Source organism: Lactuca sativa, chromosome 3 (genome assembly GCF_002870075.4).
Source record: "Lactuca sativa cultivar Salinas chromosome 3, Lsat_Salinas_v11, whole genome shotgun sequence".
NCBI classification, from domain to species: Eukaryota; Viridiplantae; Streptophyta; class Magnoliopsida; order Asterales; family Asteraceae; genus Lactuca; species Lactuca sativa.
Window position 1 is genome coordinate 4,872,387 of NC_056625.2, and position 6,751 is coordinate 4,879,137.

A 6,751-nucleotide genomic window follows, 5' to 3' on the forward strand; every position below is an offset into this window, starting at 1 on the left:
CTCTTCCTTCAAAGTCAAAAGAGACATTAAAGTGTTTGTGTGGTTTCCCGTTGAATTACGATTCTTTTAATAAGGCTAATTTAGGAGGCTTTCGCTTCAGTTCAGAATTCTTGATCTTGAGATAAGACAGAAATCGACTGAAGTACTTGTGAGACCAATGTGGTCTGTTGAACAAGTAGGTGTGAAGAGAATTTAAGTGACATGTTGAAAATACTTTTAGGTGAAATCTCAAAAAAAAAAAAAAAAACTGGATTCTAGGGGAAGAAATGTTATGGTAGTTAACAATTTCATAAGAATCACACAAAAAGAAAAATTAGAGATTTCAACGTACAACCACTTGGGTGAATTCGTTAATTCATTAGTGAAAACTAGAGCAAGTTTAATTGTTCACCGTCAATGCATAGTAGGTATTGAATTGTGGGTTTCACTTAGCACATAGTGGCACGAAGCTAAGATCATAAACACAGAAATTGTGTAACCATAAACCTTAGTGGTAATTTCTGAGAGTCTCAAGGGTTACGTGTATGAAGCGAATAGGATGGAGAAAAATATTGGAGATGGTGTAAAGATACCAAAGTACCTCTACTATTTAAAATAAGGACGAAGCAGAAAACTCTTATCTCATATGAGAAGAGAGTAAGGTAGCTCATGATTAGAATAAATATAATAGCTTGATTGGGAAGACAATGTTTGTGTATACCAAGTCAGTAAGGCTTTATTCAGAATCAGTTGAGGCTTTGGACAACATGCAGCAGCATGCTTCTAGGGACACTTAGCTATTAAAAAAAATGTGAGAACAATACCTGCCCCATCGATCATCCACAATTGATAAAAACAAACAGAAGAAAAAATATTTTTGGAGTTTATGAAGTTTTGATTCAAAGAGAAAAACAAAAATAAAACAAACAAAAAAAATTTTGGAACTGAACCCGAAATAGACCGAACGTTCGGTTCATTTCGGTTTAAAAAAATGTTTGAAAAAGAAAAATAATTGGAAATAAGTGTACAAAAAAGTTTACAACCAAAGAAACTACCTTTTAGCGATAAGCGAAGACAGGTGCAATAGGACCGAACCCGAGCGCTCGGTTCATTTCGGTACCTACGTGAACCGAACCCAAAATAGACCGAACGTTCGGTTCATTTCGCTTCCAACTTTTAGTTTTGAGAAGGTGTTTTTGGTACTGACTCCGATTCCATCATACCTAGTCCTTGTAGAATTTTATTAAAACTTGCTTCAGGAAGGGCTTTGGTGAAGATGTCAGCCAGTTGATCAGTAGTTCGAACAAAGTGAATCTCTACGTTTCCGTCTTCCACGTGATCTTTAATGAAGTGATACCTTAATGCAATGTGTTTGGTTTTGGAATGTTGCACGGGGTTATGACAGATCCTAATTGCACTTTCTGAGTCACAATATAGTGGGATCTTTTTCATGTTGAGTCCATAATCCCGGAGTTGGCTTTGGATCCAAATCACTTGAGATGTGCAAGAAGCGGCTGCAATATACTCTGCTTCAGCTGTAGACAGAGAAACACATGTTTGTTTCTTAGATTGCCAGCTCACCAGTGTGACAACCCGAAATTTCCATTCTGTACAAACTATATCACTTCAATAGAAGTTATAGCAGTCAAAGTGAATTTTCAGACTTTTCGCGTAAGTTTGAGTAATTCAGGGTTTACACTTCAGGAAATATCAGGAGAATGGGTGCACTAGGGCTTTGTCCAACACTGTTATTCCAACACTCTGTTATATTAGAGATCATTTCAGGAATAAAAATATTTTCTGCCAAAAATATCTCAGGACTATAAATAGAATTCTGAACCAAATTCATTCATTATTCACATTTCCAACTAGAGAAAAGCCATTTTCTCTCTCACGGATCTTCGGTTTTTATCCCAAATGGTGAGTAACTCTTTCTAGTAGTGTTAGAAAGCTTATTATGTGCTTATAACATGATTTAGATGGCTAAATCATTAGATCTAGGAGTTTACTCCCCAAGGTGTTCTTGGGCGGTAAACTCCCGAAACCGAGCCTAGATTGTTCCTTGTGTTATGCTACTACCCTAGACTCATTTGTATATGTTTTTAGGACAAGAAAACAATCAAGAAACACAAACACATGGGAGTTCATGGCCCAAGAGCAATCTTAGGCCGTAAACTCCATTGAAATGGACAAAAGGGTGTTTTTAAGACACCTAAAGCCCTAGACCTTTACATGAAATTGTTTCCCACTTAATTGAAGGACCAAAGCACATCAAAATCACTTATCAAAGTGAGTTTACAGCCAAGACTTGTTCTTGGGCCGTAAACATGAAAGGATGGCACCAAAGTGTGCCTAATGTCTTCATATGCTTGGAATAAAAGCCTAGAACTTATACCACCTATGCTTGAGACTTGAAAACAACAAGAACACCATTCCAATGGAGTTTACGGTCGTAAACTCCAAAGGAAATGGCCTTAGGGCCGTAAACTCCTAATTGGAGTGTTTCTAGACCTTAAACCCTTTCAAGAATTGAACCACCAAGTTGGAATAATTCTAGGAATCATTTGGGACTTCAAAACAAACAATAACCCCATGGTTGGGAGTTTACAGCCATAAACTCAAGAGTTTACAACCGTAAACTCCATGTGTGATGATATGGGGTCCTTTGGAACCCTAAACACAAGCACCTTGTCCCACAATAGCTTAGCTGCAATCCTTAGGGCTTAAAACACTTATATAAAGTGTTTATTATGTCTAGGATGTCTTAACATTATAAATTAGTGATTTGAGACTAATTGAGTGGATATATGTGTGATTATATGTTCATTAGGATCGTAGTGTGTGTACAAGTCCTCGCTTGACACCTAGAAATCCTATACCGTTCAGTTCATCCCAATCACCAACTACAGGTGAGTTCATACCCCTAATCAATGTTTTAAATGATTTTAGATGCTTAAATGGAGGGGGGGATACAAGTAGAAACAAACATGTTATTAAATCATTGATATGTATTTTAAAATTGTGTTTGTCATTTAACAGATTTCACATACTACAAAATGTGATGCATGAAATGGTTTTCTATCTTAAAATACCTGGATAACAAAAGTATTAGTTTTGAAATTTTTATTAAAATGACATCAAGTCATTCTTAATTATTGTTCAAAACTCCTAGATATCTTGCAAAACCATTATTTTATATTCTTGAACTAAACTATGCATATACACTTATATTCTTATATACGTATTGATGTTTTAGTTTACACCTTTCATTTAGTTTCCCACACCCTTGAGTAGTAAGAGTGTATAAACCTACATGATCAACCAATTACCTCTCAGTTAATTATCATAGGGATAATTTGAAGATATCAAACATAATTCCTATTACAAGGAATCACACAAGAGTCAGTTCATTCATGAGTCTATACCAATATATTACCTGATACATGAGTACATTTACCTTTGATTACATGATACATGAGTACGTTTACATATGCTTACATGATACATGAACACGCTTACATGAACGCGTTACATGAGTACCTTTACGTAGATACACTTACATGTGTATATTAACATGAATACTTGTATCTCGAATTGCGAGGGTGATTTATTAGTACCTTCTGTGTAAATCTTCCTGCATATCCCTAGTACCTCGGGATATCTAGACAGGACCCTATCCCTAGTACCTCGGGATACCTAGATGGGCCCCTATCCCTAGTACCTCGGGATATATGGACGGGACTAACCATTCCGTAACCCATCTGTTAGCAACAGTGGGTGATGAACATCTACGGATGCCTACGGTTATTACTTATACTAGGAGTACCTTTATAGGGACTAACCCTTCCTCCGCCCTGCTGCTGCTACAGAGGACAATTGGACAATCTTCGGATGTTCATTAGGTTATATAGGTCTTGTTAACCCTAGTACCTCGGGATAACAGTTACATATGTTGTGTTAGTCCTAGTACCCAGTTACAACACTTACAGTAGTACATTTTCCTGTTTACTTTATTTTGTGATACTTTCACATAAACGATGAGTTAGACTAAGTACTTTAGTACTAAACAATTAAAGGAAAACTATCATTTTACTTATAAAACATTCGGGTCTTGGTAGAAGACTACAATTCATACTTATAGGAAATAAGGGATTTTCTAGGGTTTCCATACTTACATCAACATTTTCATTTAAAGGTTTACATGCCCTTCATAACAGATTTTCATAAGCAAGACAATGACACTTTAATACTTATGAATTCACCAGCTTTAAACCTGATACTCTCTTTCAAAATAACTTGTATTCTCAGGTCAACAGTAGACAGGTACGATGGCCAGGTTTTGAGAAGACGGAGCAGACAAGACTCGTCTTTTATGTTGATTGTATATTTTGGTGTCTTACTAAAATGAAAGAACACACATGTTTTAAAACTTTACTTATAATGCAATGGATGATGTTGTTGCTTGTTTATTATATTACACTGTTGTGATACTGTACATGACGTCCTCCACCCCTGAACGTTTCCGCTGTTCGTGGTTTTGGGGTGTGACAACCAGCTTCCCGTCGAGGAATTGACAGCCTCCTGTAGTGCTTTTCCTGTCTAAACCACATCCTCCAAGGTCTGCATCTGAGTAGGCTTGAACAAAGAAACCTGAGTTTGAGGGATACCAGAGACCGAGAGAGGTGGTTCGCTTCAGATATCGGAGTATGTTTTTCACTACTAGCATGTGTGGTTCATGAGGATTCGCTTGAAACCTAGCAAAATAGCACACAGAAAACATTATATCAGGCCTGCTAGCTATGAGGTACATCAGAGAACAAATCATTTGGCGGTATAGCGTTATGTCGACTGCCAGTTTTTCCAAGGATGGTGTGAACTTGGTGCCGAACGCCATAGGAACTTTGACCTTTGAATCTCCCATCATGCCGAATTTAGCAAGAAGAGTCTTGGTATATGCTTCCTGGTTGATAAAGATGCCTTCGGGTCCCTGTCTAATGTTTAAACCAAGGAAAAAGTTAATCGGACCTATTGAGCTCATTTCAAATTTTGTCTCCATCAGCTTTCTGAATTTAGTTGTTAAGCTAGGATTCGTTGAGCCAAAGATGATATCATCGACATAGATCTGAACAATCATATGGTGGTTACCTTCCTTTTTACGAAAGAAGGTTGGGTCAACCGAACCTTGTTTGAATTTAGACATCTTTAAGAACTTAGTAAGTGTTTCATACCATGCCCTAGGTGCTTGTTTCAGACCATAAACTGCCTTATCCAGAATGTAGCAGTGATTTGGATGTTTTTCATTCACCAAACCAGGAGGTTGCTCCACGTAAACTGTTTCTTCAAGTTCCGCATTTAGAAAAGTGCACTTCACATCCATTTGGTAGACCTCGAAGTTCTTGTGTGCAGCATAGGAAAAAAAATATTCAAACAGATTCCAGCCTAGCTACCGGAGCAAATGTTTCTTCGTAATCAATTCCTTCTTCCAGGCAGTATCCTTTCACCACAAGACAAGCTTTATTTCAAATCACATTTCCTTCCTTATCCATTTTGTTTCTGAATACTGATTTGAGGCCAACGACTGAGGCATCTTTCGGTGTTAGAATGAGATGCCAGAACTTATTTCTTTCGAACTCATTGAGTTCATCCTGCATCGCTTGAACCCAATCAGAATGATCAAGAGCAATATTGACGGTCTTCGGCTCAATTTTGGACATGAAAGAATTAAACATGCAGAACTCAACTTTGGAGAATAGGGAAGTTTGCTTTGCCTTCACTTGAGATCGAGTAAGGACCTTTTCAGATATATTACCCACTATCTAAGATACAGGATGATCTCTGGTCCATTTGGTGAGTGGAGGATAGTTTGGATCATAGGATGGATCCAATTGAGCATTGACCATTTCTTCCAACTCTGATTGAATATCATCATCATAGAACATATCGGAATTCTCCCCCTCGACAGATGATGAATCATTTGGATCTTCAGGTTGATTTGGACCTGCGGGTGCTACTGAACTTTCGGGTGTAGCCGGGCTTTTGGGTGTAGCCTGGCTTTTGGGTGCTTCAGGGATTGGATTCTCCCCCTAAATTTGTGAGTCCTGTTTATTTGAAGAGAATTGATTCTCCCCCTCAACCAAAGTGTCGTGCTGAGGAGGTTCGTTTCGAACTGGTTCTCCTTCTCCCATTTGTTTGGCTGCATCTTCGACAATCTGCTTCAGACGATCGATTTTGTTGTCTGCTGCCTTGGCTTCCGATAGAGAGGCTTTCTCTGGTTCATCAAATAAGTCTACGAACTGATCAAATAAATTAGCAATCGAGGCTGTGACTTGACTTGTTTGAGAGAAAATCTCTCCAATTGCTTGTTCGGTAGTCTTTAATTTCTTGACGTAATTGTCATCGAACGTCACATAATAGGTTTCTTCAATTCTTCTAGAACGTTTATTTAAAACCCTGAATGCCTTTGACGTAAGAGAATATCCCTTAAAGATTCCTTCATCAGCTTTAACATCAAACTTGTTGCGATGCTCTTTGGAGTTGAAAATGAAGCACTTGGAACCGAACACATGGAAGAATTTGACATTCGGCTTCCTGTTGTTGATGATCTCATAAGGAGTGAAAGAGAAACGCTTGTTGAGATAAGACCTATTCTGCGTAAAACATGCTGCAGCAATAGCATCAGCCCAGAAATATAAGGGAAGATAAGCAAAACTTAGCATGGTTCGGGCCGCCTCACACAAGGATCGGTTTCGCCTTTCGACAATTCCATTCTGTT